The following is a 13,483-nucleotide window of genomic DNA, read 5'->3' on the forward strand; positions in this document are numbered from 1 at the left end:
TTTTTTGATCATTTCCATATTGAACGAATATCTGTTGAGTTGTTACTCCTTATGAGGCACCATGCTAAGCACTGAATATAGAGGGCTATGTAGGACCAGCATAGTCCCTGCTTTTTATGGAGCTTACATTATAGAAGAAGTGGTCGGTATTATTCAAATATTTTTTAATTTGGGTATTTATATTGTCTTAGGAAAAGAGCTAATATATCAGAGGAATCTGACTCAGAATGAGTAGGAAGTGATCGGGAGTAGGAGGGGGTGCTGTGAAGGGCTTCAAAAGAGAACGATCAAAGGGAACAACACAGACAATAGCCTTGAGGCCAAAAAGAGCTTAGCATCCAAGGAACAGAAAAGTCCTAAGAAGCTGGTACGAAGAAAGCAAGGGCCAAAAGGCCCAACATGAGGCTGGACAGATTTGATGCAGCACACCATGTGGGCTTTTAGACTGTGTTAAGGATTTATGTTTTATCTGGAAACCCATTAGAAGTCATTCCATAAATCCTTAAAAATTGTTTTTGCTAATAATATGTATTACCTGGAGGTAGAGATAAAATGGGATATATTGTGATGTGTCCCAAAATGTCATGGTGATGGTGGCCATAACAGGAAAAGATGATGCTGCCTAAAAAAATTAGAAATGCAAGTAGATTGAAATATATTTATTCTAGTATTTAGTTTGTAAGCAGGTACAAAGGATTGTCTTTTATCTTTTACTGTTTTGGAAGGGAAGGAGGTCTATAGTCGCAGAGCCCTCAAACTCAAATGAGAAGTGGTGGGATTAATCACTCACTGGGAGGAGACAGAGGATAATCATGTGAAATGCAAGCTCCATTGGCCTCAGAATGAGCCACAATTCAACAACACATAGATAATAAATCTACACTTTTCTCTCTTTAGATAACTTTTTTAGATTAAGCAAACTTCAATGATATTGAAGCACTACTAAGTTCTTTTTGTAAGTTTCCATTGTAATTTGGGTATTTTTTAGAAATCTAAGCAGTAAACTTATTGCAGATTTTTTTTTCCCATTCTCTGTGACCAATAATTTTTTTTTTTTTTTTTTTTTTTTTACTGTGGTGGTGGTGGTGGTTGTTTTTTAATTTGGGCCACCTTCATGACAAGAACCGATAATGAGTAGATAAACTAGCTGTGCAGAGATGATTTTTTTATGTTCTGCAATATGCCTAAATTAGGAAAGTGTAAATTACCAGAGGAGAAAAAACTTACATAATTTCTTTGAAAGGGAAATTTCTCTAAATACTAGTCAATTTAGTGACTTTGATGTCTACTCCTGAAATTTAGAGGTATGAAATTGGAGGGGCAATTCCTCTAGCTCTTTTGCTTCCACAGACCATTTTAGCACAGACTGTGCTAAGTATCATGAGAGCCTGGGAGAAGTCTCCCACCAGAGACACTGAGGTGACTTGGCCAGAAGGTAGGAATGGCAAAACCAAGGCAGAAATAGAATGGAAAGTCAGCACAGAAAAACAGGGCTTACAGAAACCAGTACATGGAGAGAAACGTAGATGGCAAAAGTAAAAAAGCTGATGGTAAAATATGAGGCATGTAATTATCACGCGGGTGGTTAGAAGCACAGGTACAAATACCAGAAACAAGAGGACCTTGAAAAGATCCCAATGCCTGCTCTAGTGCATTAGACAGAGAGGTGCTATGACCCCCTGTACACTCCAGTCAGTGTCTTATGGGGATGATTCAGGCCTTTCCTGCCTCTGGGCCAGGCAATCACAATGAAAACAGCAGAAGTTTGGAACAATTGCTCAGGTAATTAATTGCACTGAAGGCCAACCTGGACTTCTCTGAGCATAGGAATAACCTAAATACCTGATGGTCCTCACAGTGTAAGTAACCATGAGTAGAACAGGAAGCTCAACTGTTCCCATTCCAAGTAACAACGCTGTCAATTTCCATTGGTCAAAAGACGGTTCCAAACACAGTCTGTTTTCTGAGGGAACAGAAAGGAGAAAATTTGATTTTGAAATCCTGAGCAATAAAAACAGGAAAGTCACTCTGATTTAGAGGCTTCCCCTCTCCCCCAAGCTGCTCTTATTTAGCCACAATTAAAATTCTAACCAGCTGCCTACTGTAATTATTACCTTATTCATTGTAGCAATTCATTGCAACCTCTTTGGGTTTTGTAAGGACTTTACCTTTTTGTGGTCTCCACAGTGCCGTAAGTGTCTAGCTTATTACATATGGTGACATTTGTAAACTATATGATTCAGTGAAAAACGGTTCAACTGTGCTTTTTCTAAGATTAACTTTATGAGCTCTTTCTCCTTCCTCTTAATGAGTATTGTGGGACTTTTTCCTCTCTGCTGGTTCATTCCCTCTTTGTAATAAGGCGACCAAACTGATATTACACTTTTTTTTTTCCCCAAAGAGAATAAAGTCCTATGGTATTTACATTCTGCCACGGATATGATTCTAGACAAGCATCTAATGAATCTTCAAGGCTTTGTTGGGCCTGGTGACTTCCAGCAGCTGGGCTGTTGCTCTGTAGTTGATGTGGGGACCCCAGAATTTGATGAATGATAATATGTTAATTTTGGGACTCTCTTCTCAGTCAAACTGTGGATGGCCTCAGATTTTATTCCAAGCATTTTTTCTGTATCTCATTCTAGGAAGTTTAAGATTAGTTGAAAATATGTGTAAACAACTTTGAAGATTTTTTTTCTGTAATTAGTGTAATTTTTTGCACTCTCTGTTCCGCTGGTTGAAGATACCAAGTCTGTCGAGATCTGTGAGTTGTTAGGGAAAAATCTTGTACATAACTTTTTCCATGTCATTTAAAAAGAAGTTCCAAACCAAAAATGAACTACAATAACAATAATAGATTATTTCTTGCAAGTTGATTTAATGGAAAAGCCATCTATAAGGCACCTTTCATTTGTGAAGTATTTCAGCTGCTAGATGCCTCTCTAGTTTGATTGCTATTAAATTCTTTAAAAAAGAACATAAGTTGGCCTCTTTAGAGCTATTTTAAGGAGTGTCTCTTGTTTACTGGGTGTTTCATCCATCAATGCATACCTGTACTGCTTGTATGTTTTAAGAATATCATTCTTGCAGACCCTTCAGAAATTTATGGTTAGAGAAATGGGTAAAATGCTGGTACTTTGATGTATATATGTACTAAGCAAGAAACAGCGAATTTAAGAATCACCTTCCCATTTATGATTTAACTAAAGCCATCGGAGCTTTGTTCTCCTGCTTCCTGGCATGTCGGTTGCCCCAATTAGTCTTTAAAAGTGTGAGGTCCTAACAGCAGGGCTTATATCAGACATTCTCAAACTGGATCTTGCAGTCAGGGTCTTTTATTTTATTTTTTTAGGGGGAGAAAAGAAGGGCCCTGGGAATGAAATCCGTGTTGCTCTGGCGATGGTTTTTTCCCTGAAACAATTTCACATAAGCCTACTTTATTAAAACACACACGCGTGCACACACACACACTCACCCCCGATTTAATTGCCACTAAAATATAATCATCTAGAGACTCAGGAGTGGGTGGTATTAAGGGTCACCAGACCCCCAGGGCATTGCAGCCTAGAATTAACATGGCACATTACCAAATGTAACTGTGGGTTTCCCTCCTTGCTCCCCGATCATGCCTTCCTTTCCCTTCCCTCACTGTCCCCTGACACTGAATCACTATTTTCTTCAGAATCTCCTTTGACAGTTCATTAAGGCACCAAGTTTCCAAGTTCCTTGAGAAAATTATTATTATTTTTTATTTATATTCTCTATTTCCCACAATGGATCTGACCAAAGCATTCCTTAATTGTCTGCTTGTGTTTTTTATGGGACCACACAGATCATTTCCCCTGAGATCTTTCAGTTTGTCCTCTCCACGTTCTCCCGGCTAACCCTACTTGTCTCATTTACCCTCCACCTTTTCCTACTTTTGCCTCTACTTCTGTCTTGAATTCTTTCCTTTCCTGGAGAAACTCTTTTTTCCCCAGGTTATCACACGCTGTACTGACCCTGTACAGGGGACTAGGGCAATGCAAAGCATCAGAATAAAGATTCTGCAATAGGAATCAAGTATGGACGCCATCTGGACCACTGGAAAGCTACTAAAAACTTGAGTATATTGCTAAGACAAAGAGGGATTAGAAACCCAGTGACTGGAGGATATACAAGTATCAGAGGTCTAAATAAAGGCAAGTCAAATCAGTAGCCACAAGATATCAATACCAAAGGGGCACAGAGAGTCAAATAATTGCTACTCAGACAGAAAATCTTGCAGAGTATAGGCCAGTCAGGCTGTAGTCTTATAAGGGGTCTGCCAGTGTGAATAAATGAGCCATGTTAGAGTGCTCGCAAATCTCTTAACAAGGCTTAAATAGAAATGTGGTAACGTATCCTTGCTCCATACACCCCCACTTCCAGGTTTCCCCAACCCGTCTAAATGGATAAAACCCACAATCCTGTTTTCACTCAACACCCTGCCAATTACAGTTGCTTTCTTGTCTGTATATAATGGAAATGTGTTATAAATTTAAGTTTATATCACCATTTTCAGTATTTCTCTATTTCCTGTAGACTTTTCTCTAGTGGGGGAATTATTTTTTGGGCTAACCTTTTCTAAACTATTTTTATAACACCTAGTCCAAAGATGGCAAAATAGGCAATATACACGGACCACCTCCACGGATCCCACCTCTGGCAGCCCGTATTTTAATCAGGGTACAATTTCCTGCTAAGCTCTGGCTTTACCTCAGACTTCTCAGCAGAGCTCTCTAGGAAGTTACCAGCAATTTAATTGAACAAGCATTTGAGTTGACACATTCACTATGTTGGCCCATCCCTTGGCATAGTTGGAGAACTTAAATGTTCTTAATGGTGATAGTGGCCTAATAAGGGTTTGGGGGAAATTGCTCTACTTCCTCACCAAAAGTATAGCCAGACCAACGGCATGAAGGAAAAAGAACATGAATAGAGACATTTGTAATTTGGTTTTGAAAGCAGGCATCGCTGCTTCCCTGTGACAGACACAAACAACTTGGGTGTGAATCTTTCCAGTAAATTGAGCCCTTATCAAGAAGTTTCTCTCTCTCTCTCTCTCTCTCAGTAGGAAAGTATTTAATCCTCTTTGCAAATATAGCCCCAGCTCTCAACTTAACAGGACTGCCTACTGAGTTGAATTATAATCAGAAGTTTTTCTGACATAGACAACTCTCCCATAGGGACAGGACCAAGTCTATTCATTTTGTAAAGATCTGTCGGTCAGATTGAAACCTGTATCTCTCTGGCAAAAAGCCAATAGTTTATTCACCATGTCACTCAACTTTTTCTCCCATGTTATATAATTACAAGATAAGTGTCCAGCTTGACATTTTAGTCTGAGTGAAAGTGGACTTTAAAATCCAATTCAGACATGACAGACAAGAGACAATCAATTTTTACTTTCGAATATACAGTGACTAGATTAAAGGAGAGAATTGGCTATTGCAATCTAGTATGCAGCCTTTTACTAGTTAAGTCACTAGACACAATCTGGACTTAAATGCCTGGGTGCAAAAACTTTGGGGAGAGGGTGTGTTATGTGCGCATGCATGCATATGTGTAGTTTTGGGGTTTGATAGGAGTGGCTGAAAGAGGTTAGTGTAGGGATAGAAGGAAGGAGATAGGTTTGGTTTCAGGATTTCACATGAGCACCTCTTGTTTTGCTGTCATATCCTCCTGTAGGTGGCAGCACTAACAAGCCTGGGTTAGAGAAAAAAACGTTTGAGCTTCAGATTCTGAAGATAAATTTTCAGTAACAAGAATACAGGGAGAAGTTAAGACCTGTGTTTTGCCCTTTTAATTGACTGTAGATGCTGAAAGTCTTTCAAGTAACCAATCAGTTACTCAAATAAGATCTCTCTCTCTCACACACACACACACAGGTGCCACAGACATCTTATTTAAAGAAAACAGACCAAAGTTGGGTAACTTGGCATCACCAACTGCACTAGAAAGACCTGAAATGTGTCACGTTCTCTTCGCGGGGGAGAATGCACATGGTCTGTTCTGCCTGATGTATCACTTCTCATTGGTAAGCATAAAATAGAAATTTAACCCAGACCTTTTACTTCAGTGAATATTCAAAAATTACTCTTGGCGAATTTGGTAGCTGGAGTTAGAATTTCAGGCTCCATTTTTGAAGACAATGAACATAATTTCATATGTTATCACTATTCAGTAATTAAGAGATTACTGAAGTGGTAACGAAGATAACAAAATAAAACAAAAATCCAACCAATCAACTAATATCAAATAAATACCCAGATTTTATAATAAAGTTAATAGATATTGCTTATCAGCATCAAAAAAGTGCTAGAAGTGAGCATGTTAAAAATTTGGTTCTGTAAAATTTAATCATTAGTAATCACAAAATTTTAAATCTATGATCACAACCATGAAATTAATTTAATATTTTACAGTGTGTTCCCTTACATAATGCCCAATTTTTAAAATCAGCTTTTGGGTTTGTTTTGTTTGCCTACATAAATTATAAACTCCTGAATAACCATATTATTTCATATTCAGCAGCAGCAATATTACTATCAGTTTGGGGGCAGTTTCTATAAAAAATTCACCTTATACTAATCCTCCCAACAAATGGAAGGAGTGTTATGGTTTTCCATCTTTCACAATATGAAGCTGGAGATAAGAGGAAATCTCAAAGGAATTTGCTTTCATGTCAGCTGACTGATCACCCTCTATTCTCCACCAAGTAAAGGAATTCCTTGTATTTCCACATAGCGCCCTTTCTAGAGCAATAAGAACAACAAAAATACCCAGACTATATACACCCAAATATAGCTATATATTCAATTTATAGGAATTTGTCTGAATACCCTCAAAGAAAAGCATTTTTGTGGTATTTCTCCTGGAAATCTCTCAAGAACAAGCAATGTGGTAATATTTCTCATTGAAATACTGCATTTTTCTTCCAGTGGTGGCAGAAGAAAACCATGAGAAAATTTGCTTTCCTGAAAGGCATTTCTTCTCTCACACAGTGTTTCTGAGGGAAAGCAGTAGAGTCTGCAGGTGGTAAAATTTAATAAGGGAACTTTGCATTCACTAGTGCCTTTGACCTATGAATCATAAAGTGCCTTACAAGCATTAATTAATTAATCCCCCCAGCACCCATACAGAGTGGGTAAATCGTATAACCAAGATCTAGTATTCATTGCAATTTTGTGCACATGAGAATAGTTATAGAACTGTCCACTATTAAGCAAGTTTGGTGCCATAGAAGGAAGCTTACTGTTAACCATTCAGCTGGAGGGGGGCTAACCAACTACATGGAAAGTACAGTGTTAGGCACTTGAACTATGTTAACTTATTTCCACCTCAAAACAGCCTGACGAGGAATTTATTATTGTTGTCACTTTCCACAAAGGTCAAAAGCTTCACATCTGCCCAAATTCAAGTGCTTCATGGATGAGTGTGTCTTGCTCTGAAAATTTTGTTTCCATGATATCACACTGCCTCGTGGAGGATCTCAGTTATGTGTTGTCCTGTACTAAAACCCAAGAAATATTCTGACACATTTTTGACATCTTTTGCTACCTCTCCTCACCACTGCTTCCTGCTACATGGCCAGTGGAATCTCTTCCATCCGTTCTCGTAGGAAAAATAATATGAATTACTAACGACAGGACTAGAAAGGTAACTATATTGTTTTGCACATTTTAATGAAACTTTACTTATCCTTTTTTCTCAGGTTGAAATTCAATTGGGTTTACAGATCATGAGTACCTTAAAACAAAGAACAATATCTTAATCTATTTATGAGTACCTAAAAACAAAGAACAATATCTTAATATATCAATCTAGATTAATATCTTAATCAAACTTTGTGGGTAATCAGAAGAGATTTGATAAACTAATAAAATCAGAGAAAAAGGCTTACTATTTGATATCATGACTTCATTCATTAAGTCATGGGAAATATCATTCTGTAAAATGTAGAAGAATGATATTTCTCAAACTATTAAGGATCAACTAATTTTGTGTCAATTTCACTAATCATCACGGATATGCAAATTGAATCCTCAATGAGATATCATCCACGCCTGTCAGAAAGGCTAGAATCAAAAAGACAAGAAATAACAAGTGTTGGTGTGGATGTGGAGAAAAAGCAACCCCGGTTCACTGTTTCTGGGAATGTAAATTGGTTCAGCCACTGTGGAAAATGGTATGGAGTTTCCTCAAAAAATTAAAAATAGAAACATCATATAATCCAAAAATTCCACTGCTGGGTATTTAACCAAAGGAAATGAAAACACTAATTTGAAAAAATATATGTACCCCTATGTTTACTGAAACATTATTTACAATAGCCAAGATATGGAAGCAGTCCAAGTATCCATTGATAGATGACTGAATAAGAAGATGTGGTATATTTATATAATGGAATATTACTCAGCCATATAAAAGGGTGAGATATTGCCACTTGTGACAACATGGATGGACTAGAGGGTGTTATGCTAAGCCAAATAAGTCAGAGAAAGACAAATACCATATAATTTCACTTATATGTGGAATCTAAAAAGCAAATAAATAGACAAACCAAATACAGAATCACTTATAAATACAAAGAACAACTGATGTTTTTCAGAGTATGGGGGGATGGGCAAAATGGGTGAAGGGGAGAGGGAAATACATGCTTTCAGTTATGGAATGAATAAATCACAGGAATAAAAGTTACAGCATAAGGAATATAGTCAATAGTATTATAATAACATTCTATGGTGACAGATGGTAGCTACAGGTGAGCATAACATAGCATATAGAGTTGTTGAATATTATGCTGTACACCTGACACTAGTGTTGCATCATATGTCAACTATACTAAAAAAAAAAAAAAAAAAAAGCAAACTTCGGAAATTTTGAATAATTGTAAAGCCATTTTTCAACTTAGTGTTTCATAATATTGATAATTACAACCAATACTTTGCTACCATTTGTACTATAGAGGGGTAATGCACTCTGTCACTATTTCATGAAACCAGCATAGAGCTTAAAGAAGAGAAACAAAGAGTTGAACGATGAAGTTAATGTGTTACCAAGGTCTCAATCACTTGGTGTACCATACAACTTTTTTATAATTATGAAATATTTCCATGATTGATACCAATGAAATAAAAATGCTGTGGTGGGCATTATATAACTCTCCTTAGGGATAGTATAAATTATAAATGCATCACTTCTTTTTGAAAATATAAGGAGGCTATATTTCAAACCCAGCAGTCAGAGTGTGCTTTCAAAAACATGAATGCTATGGTATTGGCACAAAAACAGACACACAGATCAATAGAACAGAAAAGAAAACCCACAAATAACCCCACAATTATATGGTTAATTAATCTTCAACAAAGTTGGAAAGAATATCCAATGAGAAAAAGACAGTCTCCTCAACAAATGGTTCTAGGAACACTGGTCAACTACATGCAAAAGAATGAAACTGGAACACTTTCTTACACCTTAAACAAAAATAAATTCCAAATGGATTAAAGCCCTAAGTGAGAAACCTGAAACCATAAAAATCCTAGAAGAGAGAGCACAAGCAGTAATGTCTCTGACATCAGCCATAGCAACATTTTTCTAGGTATGTCTTCTGAGGCAAGGAAAATAAAAACAAAAATAAACTACTGGGACTACATCAAAATAAAAAGCTTTTATACAGTGAAGGAAACAATCAACAAAACTAAAAAGCAACCTATGGAATGGGAGAAGATATTTGCAAATGACATATCTGATAAAGGGTTAGTATCCAAAATATATAAAAAACTTACACAACTCAACACCCCAAAACCAAATAATGCAATTAAAAATGGACAAGAGACATGAACAGACATTTCTCCAAAGAAAACATCCAGATGGCCAACAGACACATGAAAAGATGCTCAACATCACTCATCATCAGGGAAATACAAATCAAAACCACGATGAGATATCACCTCACATTTTACTCAGAATGGCTAAAATCAAAAACAGAAGAAACAGCAAGTGTTAGCAAGGATGTGGAGCAAAAGGAATCCCCGTGCACTATTCGTGGGAATGCAAACTGGTGTAGTCACTATGGAAATCAGTGTGGAGTTTCCTCAAAATGTTAAAAATAGCACTACCCTCTGATCTAGTAATTGCACTGGATTTTTACTCCAAAAAATACAAAGCCACTAATTCAAAGGGATACATACACCCGTGTGTTTATAGCAGCATTATTTACAGTAGCAAAATATGGAAATAGCCCAAGTGTCCATCAACAGATGAATGGAAAAAGAAGATGTGATATATACAAGATATAACACACACACACACACACACACACACACACACACACACAGAGAGGAATATTATTCAGCCATAAAAAAAGAAATGAAATCTGCCATTTGCAAAGACATGGATGGAGGTAGAGAGTATCATGCTCAGCAAAATAAGCCAGTCAGAGAAAGACAAATACCATATGATTTCACTCATATGTGGAATTTAAGAAACAAAACAAACAAGCAAAGGAAAAAGAGAGGAAGAGAGACAAATCAAGAAACAGACTCTTAACTACAGAGAACAAAATGATGGTTATCAGAAGGGAGGTCAGTGGAGGCGATGTGTGAAATAGGAGATGGGGATTAAGGAGGACACTTGTCCTGATGAGCACTGAGAAATGAATGGAATTGTTGAATCACTGTTTTACACCTGCAACTAATATAACCCTGTATTGCTAACTATACTGTATTTAAAATAAAATTTTTAATAATAAATAAAATATGAATGCTACAATCTTAATGCCCTCTTCAAAAACCCTCTTTTGGTTTCCCATCACATTTAGAATAAAGCCAAACACCTCAAGATGGCCTGAAAGACTCTAAATGGCCTGTCCCTTCTTTTCTCAGGCCTATCTCCTACCCCACTCCATTTGCTCTGCCTGTTCTTTCTCTAGACACATTGACCTTTCTTTGAACAAGCATCAGAAACTTCGCATGCTTTCATGTTTCTTGCTGGAATTCCTCTTCTCTCACTCCCTGATTTCCCCATGGGTCCCTCCCTCATCTCTCTGCCTTTGTTCATCTCTCTACTCAAAATGTTCCCTCCTCCACCATTTGGGTCACTTCCTCCACTCATTTGTGTGCATGTTCAATCTCTACCTTCCTGGGGTGCTTTACTTTTTTCATTGCACTTATCATTACCTGTCATTATAAGAAACATTTATTAACTTATGCCTGTCATTTTCTTCTACAGGATAAGGTCTGGGAGGACAGAGATTTTATTTATCTTGTTCATCTCTCTATCCCAGAACCTAGAGTCCATGATAAGCTCTCATGAATGAGTGAATAAATGAATGAATGAGTGAGTGAATGAATGAACGGCTGCATTATTTATAGCATCACCAACTTGGTTTAATAACTATTTAACACATATTTCATGGCACTCTAATTGCAGGATGATACTTGATTTTTTTCAAGGCATCAGAATTCTCACTTAACAGAACAATGAATTTGAAAATGCAGCTCTGCACATTACTCTTTATGAATATTCCGCATCATAATTTTTAAAATTTTCTTTGTGGATGTGATATCCTCAACGATATCATGAGCAGAAACAAAAGGCTATGGAATTTCTTTGATTTATAGAATTTGTGGTAATCAGTATTTTCAGGGTTAGGAACTCAGACAAGTCAGATCTAAAAGGTGGTATCACAGTAATTCAATGTTGTAAACTCACTTAAATGACTACTGGTTTTTAATCTGCCTCTTTTATTCTAGTTCTATATCCCAGAACTAACCAACCGATAATGCATATTTCTTTTCAAAAGACCTGACTCAGAACAAATAGTGAAAAATTGTTTATACAAAGTCATAGTATTAGGTGGGTTGAAATAGAAACACAAATACCAGCCACGTTTCCCACCGTGCTTTCTTCGCCACATTTAATGGAGAAAATGAAATTGCTTCAGGTCCAATCTCAAAGGTCCACATAGGAAAAAAAAGTGTGGGTAAACTGGTCTCCAGGGAAGGGCTGGCAACAGCATTAGTTTTACCATTCTGTCTGTCGGCCCTTCCTGAACAAAAACTTTCCTCTAGGGGAAAAAAATTTTACCACCCCAATATAAGGGAAAGGTCATATAACGTTGAGTAAGATTGAGCATCCTGTACAAGGTTGAAAAATAGATTTCTGTATGAGTTGCTTTTGATTTTTTTAAAAATCAAATTACTACATAGGAAAGGTGATTTCTGACAAAGTTTTGGATACCTCTACATTACAGAAATAATGTAATTTTGGAGTTTTAATAGTTTGATGGGACCAATCTCTTCATTACAGATGAGTGTTTTGGTGACTTGCTACTTACTCAGAAATGAAGTCAGTCTTGGGGTTCTCAGCCAGTTCTCTTCATTCCACAGCAAACAACCCTCCCAACTAAAATGGAAGCACTATCAAGAATTCAGTAATGAAAATGATGCTTCTTTCTACTGTTGAAGTTCTGAAAGCACTTTAACCACAATGTGATGGTCATGGGGCATTTATTGGGTATTTGAGCTCCTAATTAGTTAGTGGTTGTATTTGAAAATATATTTATCAACACTACGAAAGTCAATGCTGAAATACTATTTTTGTGATTTAAATTGTAACATGTTTAACTCAGTAGCTACTGAATGATTAGGGGGCGGTTTTTCTTCAATGTAACAGTGGTTTTTTTTTTTTTAATTTTTTTATTTTTAAGGGATAACACTTTGTTCAATACTTACTCTCACTGGGATAATCTCATTTATAGACTTTTATCCAATTGACAAAGTTAGCCTAAGAATGTTTCTTTTTATCATGTTCTCTTATATAGAATGAAGATAACTGAGGTTTGATATAAGTGTTTACATTTCCGCCATCTTTTTTTCCTAAATGTTGATTGGCAGGCTGGCGTGTGCTACATGTGAAAGAAGGATTTTAATGGAAGAGATTCAATTTGCAGGTGTGATGAGGGAACCCGTGATCATTACTCTATAAGCAAACTCTATGCTAAGACTATTTGAGATGTTACTAGGGCCTTAAATGAAGAAACAGGGGTGCCTCGGTGGCACAGCGGTTAAGCGTCTGCCTTCGGCTCAGGGCGTGATCCTGGCGTTCTGGGATGGAGCCCCACATCAGGCTCCTCCGCTAGGAGCCTGCTTCTTCCTCTCCCACTCCCCCTGCTTGTGTTCGCTCTCTCGCTGGCTCTCTCTCTCTGTCAAATAAATAAACAAATAAAATCTTAAAAAAAAATTAAATGAAGAAACAGGTGTTAGCCTCATGATCTTTACTTTGTGACTGAAATGTATCGCTACATAGAGGGCAATATGAAGGAGTTGGTAAATGGTTAGACTAGAATATGTTGGGGAAGAAACAGAGAAATTCCTTTCTTTTACCAACCCAATACATCCACCAAGTTTATACATACTTCATGAATTGAAACAGATATAAATTTATGGCCTTACTGCAGGGC

The sequence above is a fragment of the Ursus americanus genome, chromosome 11, assembly GCF_024610735.1.
Source record: "Ursus americanus isolate L20-20 chromosome 11, mUrsAme1.1.p, whole genome shotgun sequence".
Classification (NCBI taxonomy): Eukaryota; Metazoa; Chordata; class Mammalia; order Carnivora; family Ursidae; genus Ursus; species Ursus americanus.